Source organism: Coenobita brevimanus, chromosome 16 (assembly GCF_032717465.1).
Source record: "Coenobita brevimanus isolate Jiangsu-jjx chromosome 16, ASM3271746v2, whole genome shotgun sequence".
Lineage (NCBI taxonomy): Eukaryota > Metazoa > Arthropoda > Malacostraca > Decapoda > Coenobitidae > Coenobita > Coenobita brevimanus.
Genome location: NC_136969.1, coordinates 11133141 through 11147719, shown reverse-complemented (window position 1 = coordinate 11147719; position 14579 = coordinate 11133141). Strand labels below are relative to the sequence as shown.

At 41.2% G+C, this 14579-nt stretch overlaps 1 protein-coding gene and 1 long non-coding RNA gene across 2 annotated transcripts in view; both read left to right on the top strand.

The window, feature by feature from the left end:
• Window positions 1–14579, top strand: part of LOC145390966 (uncharacterized) — a 334744-nt gene that overhangs the window by 216105 nt on the left and 104060 nt on the right. The window lies entirely within an intron of this gene.
• Window positions 1–14579, top strand: part of LOC145390863 (uncharacterized) — a 124377-nt gene that overhangs the window by 21743 nt on the left and 88055 nt on the right. The gene's annotated exons all lie outside the window — the stretch shown is intronic.

Sequence of the window (14579 nt, the reverse complement as noted above, 5' to 3'; positions counted from 1 at the left end):
CGTTCCTCCACTTCTTTCTTATATTCTGCCTTTTTCTCATCCTCTTGTAACCTTTCCACTCTCCTTGCAACTACTCCTTCTCCTGTCCTTTCCGTCTTCTATTTCTCCATCTTACTTGGATCTTGATTCTGGCTCTCTATTGTATTTTGTTTTTCTCTTGGAAGGAACTGTTACTGCGGGCCATGGCCTTTGGTTCCTTCTTCCTCGCATTAAAAAAAAAAAAAAAAAAAAAGTAGTGGTCAGAAAGTCCACTCCCCCAACCTCTATAGGCTCTTGCATCCATTACACATCTTCGCTTCCTTTCATCCACACACACATAATCAATCATTGCCTTCCTTTTATTCAGTTCACTACCCACCCTTCTCATCACTCACCATGTATACCTGTGGATTATTTTGTGGCAGAAGAGGGTATTGGCTATCACCAACCCCCTCTTGGCACAAATGTCCACTAACGCACTGCCATTGTCATGTATCTCAGCAGGCACACCCCACTCACCAATTATTCCATCCACCTTCACATTCCCTACTTTACCATTCATATCATCAATCAAAAACACACTCATTCCTTCCAAACTTTTCCATGCACACTTCCACATTTGTCCAAATCTCTTCTCTCACTCTGCTTGCACGATCTTGTGTTGGCACATACACACACACAGTTGCCCACATTTGTATTCAAACTTTCAATCTTACTCACACAATCCTTGAAGCAACTGATCCATACTCTCTTATGTTCTTCCATCTTTTACTCACAACAATACACACTTCTTCTTTTGCCCTCTCATATACCCCATCCATACTCTCATTCTCTCACACTCTCTCCTCTCCATTTAGTTTCAGTTGCTCCACATACTGTACATCCACTTTCACACCCTCAAGCACCTGGACAATCACTCTCTCCTTCACCTCATCATTCGCACCCCTTATATTCCACGTCGTGATCCGTACCATGTCATTGTCCCGTCCTTGGTCGTCATCTTTTGGTTAGTCCTTGTCCGAGGTTTCTTGTTTGTCTTATTAGTTAGCTGTTTTCTGGGGAGGGGCACTAACCCTCCACCAACCCTTTTAGTCGCCTCATACAACAAGCAGGGATACTGAGGGAGTATTCTTGAAAACCCCCCTCCCCCCAGGGGATACGGGGGTTTTCAAGAATATATTCTCGTGAATATATACTTGTGAACTGGCTGAGGTAATACAGTATGTATATATATATATATATATATATATATATATATATATATATATATATATATATATATATATATACACACACACACACACTCGTATATACTGAATATATCATGTAGTTTAGGAAGATTTGTATTTCATTACATGGTTCCTACCTGCATGTAATAGTAATATCCCATTATCGGTATATGAGTAATAGTAATATCATTTAATAATAGATGGTGCATATCTTTACTGTCATTTTAACAATATCAATAATAGGGCAAATATTGTCAAATTTGATTATGTGAGGGCTGGTAAATAATATCCTACGTTGCGAATGTAGCGGTATTACCTAAGCCAGTTCACGTGTCCCATATCAATACCCAACGTATCGTCTATTATATGTGTAATTAAGCATAGTAATGCCTGCAGATTTCTATCTTAAGCGTACGTGCCGAGGCACAGTTTCAGTTGTTGTGGCTTCCTATTTTGCACCTACATTTCTAACCGTGGTATACTTGCTTATGCATTACAGTTTGTCACATCTGTTTTACCCACCTCCTTTTGTCCTTTGGGAGGAAATGAAACAGAAATTTAGTTTCAGTTAGTCGGCTTTTCCCACAAACAACGCAGCGGTGTCCAGCGTTTGGAGCCATTTGTATTTGTACCGCCAAGCCCCCTCGCATCCCGCTTGTCAACTTCTGTAAACAAACAGATGACCCACCGGCGACCACAATGCCATCTGTTCACCAAGCCAGCTCATTACACTGGTCTCGTGTTTGCCCGTAAGAGTTAATATTCCATATCTTTTCTCCTCCGTAGTATACATTTATCTGGTGTTTAGTTGGTTTATAGGTTCGAACCATTATTGATCCAAGAATGGTTATATTTTTTGCATTCTAGACCTATTTAACGAATCTAGAAAGCTGACAGTGTCTGCACCATGTGTGGACTGTCTATTCCACCCAAACCAGTCGAGTCTGGATAAGGCTAAGGTTACGCTGACAGGTTTGCCTCAACTAAGGTAGGGGTTAACAATATCTATAGTCTACGTAACAAGTGCTCGTGGGCCCTTTGGGCCCCTCGCACTTGCTCCTCCGGAGGGCTCCTGCGTTTATGTGCTGTTCTAGTGTAACGTTGTCACTTGGATATTTTGCAGCTAACCAATTGATCGTGTTATTTGGAGCTTCGGTAATGGAACCCAAGTTGTCCGAATGCAAGTCCGAAATACTTTAGTTGTACCTGTGGGCAAAAAATTCTACAGAGATCCTATGCTGGGCACCAGGAGCGGCGTTTTTTGGTCAAAATGTGATCGCTCATTAAATATAGTAAAAGTTTATCAATCGTGATGGGACCAAGTTTTTTCACATCAGCAAAATTTTTGCGATTTCTGCCAATTTTGGTGCGATTTCAATGTGTAGTTTCGGCTGCCCAAAGTACACACACACACACACACACACACACACACACACACACACACACACACACACACACACACACACACACACACACACACACACACACACACGGCTAGTGCTATAGTATATTAGATACCTTTTCTTTTTTTTTTTTAGTTTACCTCACTGAAGGTGCTAGTTTACTGAGAAAAAAAAAAATGCAGAGGTATTTTTTATCATTATAGCCAGTCAGTGATGTAAAGTGGAAAACAAAGAAAAATGAGTGTTACATTGGCCCGAGGTTGAGGGAAACCTGCCAGGTGTAACTGTGGGTGTTTTTTCAGCCACTAATTCCTGCAATATACTTAGTACTTGTTGGGCAGGCAACATTTGTTGACGATATACACATAGCAATGTGCGATGTATTTGCTTCTCTGCGAAATATTTACTATTAGTAATGTGTGGAGTACGATCCAATATAACGGACAAAGGAAAATATACTTTGGTATAACAGGTTGTCTGTATGCTGGCCGTTTGTCGACATTGACAATAATATACTGTTTATTATAAACAAGTATATAATGCCTCTGCTTTAACATCTAGATTTAAACGTATGATTTCAGTATATTCCTAGTAATCATAATTAACTCGACCACTGTTGCTGCTGCAACATCCACAAGGCAGACAAATATTGTTATTGAACATTATTTATCGTTACTGTAATCCATCTCTATCACACTCGTAACCAAATCAACATCTGGTGATTAAGCTACGTAACCTGTACCCAGATACAAACTTCCTTTCGTCGCATCTCCCTCTCCCAACATCACTGCCCCCCTCATAAACATTACTGCGCGCCCTCTGTTGGGTGAAAATGGCAATTCTTTCAGATGCTTCGTTTTTCGGTCCTCAGATGTTTCCGATTCACACAATGGTTGGGTTGGGGAACGAACTTTTCTTCGCGATAGTACATACCCTAAGATTTCTTGGAAGAACGGGCGAGAGCTCGGTACAGAATTTCACTTTTCATTTTTCATAGCGAGTTATTCTTCACATACAGACATATAACTGTCTCTTCTTGTGGTTAGATCATTCACGTTGATTGAATCGCGGCTGTTGATAAATGGATGGTACTGAGAACCCAACTCCAGCATGTACAAGAAACCACTCAGGATCATCACCGTCACCACCATTCTCTCACTCGCCAGTCTTTTGGTAAGCCATGATAGTAATTTCCTTCATTACTGAAAATAGGATAAATTTACCTCACTGTAAATTTTATCCCCCTCGATATAATATTGCATGTTATCGTTACACCCAGACGGTTTTATTCGGTTCACGAGAGATGTATTGATCTGGGGGGCTGAACATAGCTTTCATTAACACTTTTACTACGACAGTGAGTAATGTAAAAAAATAAATAAATAAATAAATAAATAAATGAAGTAATAGAATACTTCACTGGAGTGATGAAAAAGTTGAGTGTATGTAATCGAGTATTGAGCATCTTAAAATAACTCGTAGGTAAGTATGTACTGTGTCTCATTTAATTATGCAGGTAGATATTTCGGATGGAAATAAAAGTCCACAGTAAAAACTGCCTTTATTAATTACGAATCTATCCATGTGCTTGCGACACTACCCCCCCCCCCCATTTTCCTGTGGTATATTGTCGGATCATAATGAACGTGATTTCACATCTGGTATATTGAAATAGCCTATGTTGAAGTGTTAGGGCAGTTGTCGATGGGTGATGGAGAGACACACGAGTTATGGACAAAGCTTATGAATCTCCACATCGTCCTCCGAGAACTAGTCTATACTGACATTGAGTGTAAGGCTACATTAAACGTTAAGGCTATACCAGAATATGAGATAGTAAAAAAAAAAATAATTGAAATGCATGGCATACAACGTAGTGCCCCCGAAAAGGAAGCAAGTGAGGAACAGCATAGTTCCCCCGAAAATGAGACGAGTGGCGTACAGCCAAGCTCCCCCGGGAACGTACCGACACCCCCACCCGGACCCCACGGAGTAGCCGCAACCAGACGACGGGATACCGCTCAACAACGGCATATGTCAGCCCGGGCTGTGCGCCCCTATAACATTCAGCCATCACACCGTCACCATAGCAGGAGAAGGACACTACCTTCGGGGAGTGGGATTGCCGGATCAGCTAGGAGTGGAGCTGCTCACATAGTTCCAGATAGCGCCCCTCAGGAGACGGCCTACTTCCGCTCCCGCCCTCGCCAGACGGCCTATTGCCGCTCCGAAGGTGTCTCTTCAAAGTTGGCTTATTGCCGCTCCTCCTTCCTGCAGAAGGAGACAGCCTACTGCCGCTCTCGCCTTCGCCAGACGGCCTATTGCCGCTCCGAAGGTGCTGCCCCTGAGTCGGTCTATTGCCGCTCCTCCCTCCGGCAGAAGGAGACGGCTTATTGCCGCTCCCGCCTTTGTCAGACGGCCAATTGCCGCTCCGAAGGTGTTGCCCCGGAGTCGGCCTATTGCCGCTCCTCCCTCCTGCAGAAGGAGACAGCCTACTGCCGCTCCCACCTTTGTCAGATGGCCAATTGCCGCTCCGAAGGTGCACAGAGGCGCTCTGACTCCCCCACTCAGGCCACAGCCAATTGCCTTGGCGCCTGATAGTTATGCCCCTGGGCAGCCACGGCCAATAGGAGCATTCACGCTGAGTGGAAAATCTGCCAGACACCACCAGAAACTATGTCTCATTTTCGTTTTGACGGGCTAGGGGGGTCTTAGTTAAACTTCAGTGTTCTTTTTCTGATCGATATTTACGATATTGGTTAAGCAAATACCTTTTAAAAAAATGTAAATTACTCATACTTGTGTTATTTCACCCAAAATATCGCCTAAAAATTCGTATGTTTATAATTCTTCCCTAAGAAGGTTAGTACAGTATCTGTCAATAAGACTGTTTTTGGACTGTAAGAAGCAAAAAAGGCGTATGAATAATGACATTCGTATATAATCTGACGAACAAAAAATGGCAAATATGGTCTATCCATAGTTTAATATTTATTAGACTCTAAAATGTCACGGCGTATCGAAGCCTAGCGCTGCCAGACGTACGAAGCCAGCCAGCTGATGGAGCGGGTCACAGAGCGAGGAGAGACACAACTGTTTTGGTTTGCTTGGAAAACTTGTTGTACCGGAGGCAGCAACTAAATATCGACATGCTTTCTTGAAGTGAATTAAGTTTTATTCTTACTCACAGGGAGTTTAATGTGTTAGTATGAATTTTAACTAACTTATATATTTGGTTAAAGATATACATATATATTTCTATGCATGCATAAACCAGGCTGCAACCTCTATGAAATATTTTTTATATTACTATATTTTTTCATGCTGCATTGACAAAGCACTGTTTTATAGAGAAGAAATAGGATATTTACATATTTTTACAATATATAAGATACATGAAAGAGGCCACTCAGTCATTGCCCGACATGTGATTTGGCTCCATTCAAAAAATTTAAATATCGATGATATCTGGCATTTCTCCAGTCACGCGAACACTCCTATTGCCGGGCCCCACAGCCAAAACGAGGTGTTGAGTGAGTCATCACCCCAGCAGGAGACAAGAGCCCGGACCTCCCAGACCGGAGCACCCCAGCCAGGCCTTACGGTCTCCCCTGGCCTCTGCTCCCTATGCCTGGTTCTGGAGAAGACTCACCTGACGGACCCTAGTTCAGGTCGGTGCCGCAGCCCCTCCCTGACGGCGCCCCTCGACTCTGGGGACTGCAGTCCTCAGTCACTCCAGACCCTTCCCAGGACGCCCGGCCGTGATCTCCCCACGCCCACGAGGCGGCGTACGACTTCCACCTCCGGCCAAGACCTGAGGCAGAGATTCCTGGATCCGTTCGGCCCCAGTCCTGAGGGTCACACTCCTGCACCTAGCTCGGAGGCCGCAGGCCCCTTCGCCACCTGCAGCCCTGGACGTGAGAGGACGCCCCTGCGAGTTGTCCCGCACCCTCTCGGCACGCACCCCCTTGGCGGTGCCCCTATCCCGGCCGAGTTGTCGCCGGCGTGTTGCCCCGCTGCCCCCACAATGAGTGACTCATGATAAGTATGGTGTTGCCCTAGAAATAGTAAATTGATTTAGGTTAAGTGTGACATTGCCCAAACTAGTGCAACAATAATACAGTGACTTAATGTGTGGTGAATATCGGGGCAAGTGAAATCACGGGTGGATGAGTAAAGGACGAGTGCAGAAACTAAGTTCTGGTGAATCAGACTCACGAATGACGCCCTTGCAGAAAACTAGTAAGACTATTCCTCCCGAGAAATCCTCTGTAGCAAGATACTCCAAAATCTTCGGTTATAAGAAAATAGTAGAGAAAGTGTTAATAATATTTCCCCACTTGTATTACCAGTGAATTCCCATTGTCATTCCCTCTCTCCAGTAACTAGCGTGAACGTAAACAAGAAATAGAATCAATTGTCAAAACCCTTTTGCTATCAGGAAATATTAAGTTCAAATTAATAATACTTACTCCTCCCCAGTATTATTATATCTCTGTTCTGACCCGCTGCGAGTCACTCCCCTCGCCCCCCCCCCTCCCTGTGAGCCTCACTCCCAGCGCCCCGCGCGCGCCTACATTCCCTGTACACCTGTGCACTAGAATTAATTGTGTTGGCATCAGTATCAGTTAAGCCAGTATCCTGCGAGATACTAATATCCTAGTTAAGGTTTTATTTCTTTGCTATATATTGTATTGTAATATCTGCTGTCTTTGTACTGTGTCTGACTGTGGTAATATACGTGTAAAGGTTATTGCCTGGAGTTTTTGTGACCTGCCTCTCTTTATTGCACTAAGCCCCGGTCTCGAAAGAGGACCCCGCTACACGTTAGGTGTTCTAGAGCCGGGAAGTCGAGTCTTTTACACCTAGAATTACAATAATAATAATCCTTACCGTGGGCTCAAGATCATCAGGAAATAAATTTTTAAAAGGGCTTTTATACACATATATGTGTGACATGGTAAGAACTGACTACACAGGTAAAAGGGTATTCTTAGTTTAGTGCAATAATGAACGTAATACTGCCTTACATCCCGCGTTATCCAGTTTCATGGCATGTTTTGCGGTGCTTGGGTATGGGTTCACAGCGGCTGTAGTGGTGCTGGTGATTGAGCTGGTGTGTGGTGGAGCCAGGTGGGCCAAAAGGGTCAAGTGGCCACCTAAGACACTCACAACTATCACCATCACTAACCACACACATCACATTTGCTGACAACGCTCTTGACATGAATTACTTCATTTTAAGTTTGACAAGGAGAGCAGAACATACCAACCAAATAAATGAATGCATAAAAAATAGAATTATATATACAAATGGCAAAGTATAAGAGTTGCTTCCACTATCACTCACCGCAGTGTATTCTCATGGTTATCACTGTTACGGTGTGTGTAAGGATATATATTAATAAATTTTAGAAGTTAGTTCTATTTTTTCTTTTTCATAATCCACTGCCTATGAAGTAAACTTAGTGACCTAACACTTACAGCAACATTATATTCTGCATGATAGTATCTATCATGTTTGACAGTGTAGGAAAGCTTGCAGACCCAGGTATAGAAAATGCGCATGAAATATCCGACATTTACTTGGCATGTACAAGTATGTAATTACAAATATCTCCTTAACCTAATTATATACAATTAACCCCCCACCTGAATCAGTGCAAAAACCTAACCTAAAGAGAAGCAGTCCAGGCTCCACCGAACAGAGACTCCATCTCGGGAAACATATGGAATATATCTGGTTGGCAAGCTGTGTGTGACGGCTCCCTTTAGTCACCAGTTACATGGCAAAATACTTAAAGTCACAGTTACAAATATGACATTAACTCCACTGTGCACCGATCCCACTTCAGATGCACTGTACACCGACAATATCCTCGTCAACACACAGCTGCTTCGCCGACACTCTCCACTCCCGGTGGTAATCCTGTCTGTGGTGAGACCTGCACTACTCTCCCAGCTGTTGCCTTCCAGGGCCTCTCGTCACCTCTGGTGGCGCGCTCTGGAAAACTGACGTCACATCAGGGAAAAATATTCCATACAAATATACGCAATAACAATTCAGACCCATAATTTGAATACTTGTTTTATAATAAACGAACATTAACAATCATAACCTCAAAAAAAAAAAAAAAAACACCCAAATGAGGTATTATATATAAATATTGTACTATAATTCCCATTCTCTTATTCTTTAGGGTAAACCATCATAGTGAAATCTTGACAGTATCTTCTAATATCGAGGGTAGGGCTACGTAGTCACACTTGTGTGTCTGTGTCTGTTTCTCCAGGGAATTATATAACACTAATGGGAGGATCATCATGAAAATATGTGGGCATGTCCCTAGTACCTGAGTTGATCTATTTGTTTTAAATGATCTGTCTAGTTGTTCTCTTGGAGTAGGTAAATTGTCACTGGATAGTGGGAAGGGAAGGGGAGGTGTTCACTGACTGATGTGAAAGGGGAGGGATGGTGGTTACTGGGTGGTGCATTGAGAGGGGAGGGGAAGATACTCACTGGCTGGTGTAGTGGGAGAGGAGGGGAAGCTATTCACTGTTTTTTTAAGGGCTGCAGGAGGCCGGTCAGCACTCAGAGCTCAGCTGTTGCTCTAGGCGGTTAGTGATCACATTCCAGTCTCACCTTCCCCTACACTTTGATCGTGAGTCATGTGGCACTGTGTTGCTGTTAGTCATATGGTACTGTGTTAGTCATATGATGCAGTGTTGTTGTTAGTGATACGGTACCGTGCTAACGTTAGTGATATAGCACCGTGTTGCAGTCGGTAACATAGTACTATACCGTGTTGCTGTAAGTGATATTGCACCGTGTTCCTGTTAGTGACATCTTACCGTGCTGTTATTAGTCATACCGTACCGTGTTCTTATTAGTCATGATGTATCGTGTTCCTGTTAGTAATGTTGTACCCCCATTGACCGAGCAAGATATCTTTATCGGGGAGACGTTTATTAATCCTTTACCACCTTATACTGACAGCTATACATTAAGATAGTTTCCACCTTATAGTGACAGCTATAGCTTAAGATAGTTTCCACCTTTTTTTATATTCTCTGATACATAAGTATCAGACACCGAACATGAAAGCACAGCGATCGTCACAACCAACCTCTCTGACCGAACGAAACATCTTTGCGCAAAGTTAATTAGCATCTTTTATTAACTTATGACAACAGTTATAGATGAAGAAACTGTCGGTGTTTTTGGTGTTTACAGATCACTAAATTTCAGACTGCACGAAAACACACCGAATATCTCTCAGTCAACAGGAAATTAGCAAACAAAATTACCGGCTAGTGGCAATTAAGATTAGTTTATGGCAGTTCTCTGTTGCTTTTAGATCATTTTTCCTTCAGAACCCGTAACATAGAGCTTAAGAGTGTGTGATAAAGCAGCCTGGTCGTGTCATCTAACCTGCCTTTTGCTTAGAAATTTCTTTCTGTTGTTTAGGGGTTTGTTTCTGTGGATCTGAGGTTTATTTGTTGCTTAGAATTTTTTCTGTTGCTTAGAGGTTTGTTTCTGTTACTTAGAGATTTATTTCCGTTGCTCAAGAGAATTAATTCTGTTGCTTTGAGGTTTGTTTCTTATACTTATACAGGGTGTCCCTCCCAAAAACCAATTTTTTATTTTTTTATAGCATAAACATAGAGCTGTGAAATTTTGAATGCATATAAATAACATATTAGATTTTTATTTACAGTTAGAACTATGTCAATGTCATGATTAGTAAGGGTGCTGCGCGGCGTGAATGAGATGCTCAATTTTAATGCCACGAGGGACAAGGCATTCCCTAATTCCCACAGCAAAGTTCTGGCCTACTGCCTTGCATGTGTCAGCAGTAATGGTTCTCATGAACACCTCGATCTCATTCTTGAGCTCAGGGATTGAGCCAGGGTTGTTCTGGTACACACTGTCTTTAGTATAACCCCACAAAAAGAAGTCCAACAGGTTGAGATTAGGCGAATGTGGAACCCAGATGTGAGGAGTTTTCAGGGAAATGATCCTGCCCCTGAACTTCTCAGATAGAAGATTTCTAGTCTCAGTTGCTGTGTGGGGCGTCGCCCCATCGTGCTGGAACCACTGCATGTTCAAGGTCAAGCGACGACGACGAAGGCAAGCACAAAATTTCCTTATGACGTAGCGATAGTTCGCCTGATTAACCATCACCGCATTCTCGTCGTCATCCTCGAAACAGGATCCGATGATCCTTTTAGTGCTTAGTGCACACCAAGCAGTGCACTTCTTGCTGTGGGGTGGCCTTGTGGTTACAAAGTCAGGAGGCTCTGTCCCTCTAAAACGATAGTTCTGGCTGTTCACTACGCCATCCAAATGAAAATGTGCCTCATCTGACAAACAAACGATTTTAACCCATTTTTCTTCCTCTTCCAGCATTTGGTTAAACCATTCACACATTTGGACACCCAGGGCCTTGGCATTATCAGTCAGAGTCTGCTTTATTTGAGTTTGATACGGGTATGACTTGAGATTTTGATATGCTATGTACTTGTGAACGATAACGAAGCAATTTCTTCGGACTTCGCGAAGCTGACTCACGGACCGACTCTATCTTTCCTTCGGTAAGAGCAGATTTCTTTCTAACAGAATTTCCACGATGTCTGTTCTTGCAGGCTCCATGGCTTTCAAATATCTGGACAATTTTCTTGATTGCTGGTATAGATGGGGCGTCTCTAACACGAAAGTGTTTCCGGTATTCTCTCTGAGTCGGTACTACTGATACAGTCTCTGGGTAAACTTTCGCCGTTTTTGTTCACTGCTCGAATGAGAGTGTCGTGGTTGAGAGGGGATGATGAAACTTTCAGGAAAGAGACTCCCACATGTCTAGAACACAATAAAAAAAAAAGAGAGAGAGCTCCTTAGTGTAATACATAAGTAATGCAAAAATAAAAAGTTAACCTTTTGGGGGGACACCCTGTAGATTGTTTCTGTTGCTTTCAGGTTTGTTTCTTTTGCTTAATTTTTTGGGGAGGTTGCTTATTTTATTTATTTTTTATTTTTTGCTTAAAACTTGTATAAGGACTTGTTGCTGTTGTTTTTTGACCCATTTCACTCCACTATTGTTGTTTATAATCCATTGCTGTTTTACGCTCATTCTTCATTAACCTGTCACAGTTTCCCACATCTTTCATGGGGTGGAGAGAAAATTACGTTGTTTCGTGGGTCTTTTTCGGGATATGAAGCAGAGAACCAGTGAAGTTCTAGGCACAGTCCATCCTAGGCAAGCTTCAAGTTACAATCTGTATGGCAGACTTTCATTTCTCTGTTCTCTCTCTCTCTCTCTCTCTCTCTCTCTCTCTCTTTTTCTTTTAAATCGATGGACCTTATAACAGTAAATATATTATGGACTAAAAAAATTGCCGAACAGTGCCTATTATTAAAAGATATTACTCGCCTCTTGCCGTCCAGTACCCAAAATTTACTACCAGTATCAAGACTTGTCTCGCAATATCCAAAGATAATTCAAGACCATTATATATTGTCCCTACATTCAGAAGGTACTGAATTCAGGAGAGGTTTTTAGAACTGAATGAGTTTTAAAAATAGCCTCCATCAAACAGTTTACTATTAATCTCGTACTTAATAAAATAATCCAGTAGCAACAGGAGTTGCCCCGTTTGCGAAAGACTTAAACAAAAGCAACTACAAATCGTACGTCCTACTCTTGATGCAAATTAGCCAGGAGGACAAAGTTCTATTTCATATTTAATTGTTGAATATCTTTCCTAGACAGAACATGGAAACACAGCGGCCCTCACGCCCAACCTCCCAGACAGAACCAACAACTTCATTTGGATGTGGGTGGGGGGCCTGTCACCGTGTGCCATAGCTAGGGTAACCGGGTCCAACGTCCCCACTGTCTCCAGGTGGCTCAAGCGGTGGATGCAGGAGGGACACGTTGAGAACAGGCATCGCACTGGCCGACCTAGTAAAGGGAAACACTACAAAGCAATATACAGCCGTATTAAAGCGTTCCATCCCATAGCATTGCACCATGATGAGTTATCTGCATCAGAAATGAGTCTCAGAGCAATACAAACAGATTTTCATTTTGAATGTGGATATACTCAATACCCAGATCTGCACAGGTATTACTGAGTTTTACGTAAATGTAAGATTGAAGTAATCATGATCAACTTCATTTAAAGTAACTTTGCACACCCCTTCAGTTTTGAAACACCCTGCCAAACCATATATATGACAGGCTCTTTATATATGACAGCCGAGTGAATTGTTCTACGTATCAAGATTATGAATTTCCAAAACATCACGTACCATAGTTTCGTTGTCGTTCGTAGAGAAAATCTAGCAATAGCCAAGGAAAAGAAGTTCCACATTCTGTAAAGTCATCTCCTTCTCTCTCATAAACGGGCAAAAGCAGAAAAGTGTGATATCTGTGCTAAATATTGCTTATGTTACCCAAAGCTGAGCAGAGCAACCAGTGAGGTAAGAGATGTGAGATCTCATTTGTGCTCTCAGTTAAGTGAGCATTTACATCCCAAAGCCACCATTACGTTGAGATTTTCAAGACACCGCGTATTTAATAAGTGTACATGGCATAATACTTTCAACAGACACTTAAGTTTTATTTCATACGAAAAGCAATTGTTCTTCTCTTTCATACCGATAAAGTGTGTTGTTCTACTGTAGGTTGGGAAAGTCATGAACAATCTGTATATCATATCATACCAAACGTTCTTGTATTGGGTTTTTTCCTCCTCCGAAAATTGGTATCACAGGCTTCAGACTTGCTTGTGCTTATTCGTAAGGTGATAAAAATTTTTTTGTACTTGGCTAGAATGTTTAGCCAGGCTCTGTCACCTGCTTCATATTTAAAAGATTTCCCAGACAAAGATGATTTGATGTAGACGAACTTAACGGAATAAAAACATTTCTAAACAGTGTAAGTATTTTTGTTACATAATGGTATAGGAGTACTATGAAGTGGTATATATATATATATATATATATATATATATATATATATATATATATATATATATATATATATATACATATATATATATATATATATATATATATATATATATATATATATATATATATATATATATATATATATGTAATGAAAATCATAATGAAAATGCAGCGTCGAATAAAGTCCATTTTCCTTCGAATATCATGTCAAGAAACTTATCAGACACCCTGACGTATGTGTTATATGACAATTTTGTGGTTTTACATACAGTACACACACACACACACACACACACACACACATATATATATATATATATATATATATATATATATATATATATATATATATATATATATATATATATATATATATATATATATTGTTAAGGAACAGCGAAAGATAATGTACACTTTAAGTGAGAATACTAAAAATCACTACTGTCCCATAAAGTTCCAGGTTCAAAACAAAAGAGTTAGGTAAAATTACAAGTTAAAGTTTAATGCTCAAACTAACAACAAAACATTCAGGACTCATAAGGATAATGTAATGGCAATAAAAACAGGTTAAATATATGGTTAACCGCAATAGCCTCTATTAACATGAAATTAGCAAGAGTAAATTTATCTAATTCAGCCCTGATAAAATGAAAATACACTGGGTAATGCTCAGTTAATGCAAGATAAATTATTACAGATACAAAATAGTATTAAAACTGGCTGACAAAATGAATCCCACACAAATTACAAAAAAACCTCACTAGGCCTACAAATCAACACCTTATGCTATACAGTACTAGGAAAAAATGCAATAACAATTATACTCAAATTACACAGCTGCTAGATGGTTGGAGACTTCCCGAGCACTCATAGATAATAACTGTACAGGGGAGGACAGAGATGTGAACAAAATGAGGAGTAGATCTAAGTGGCAATGATGCAGAGACTGAGCTCATTATATAGGGGCCGGCAGAGCTTGATACAACTTGTAAGAAG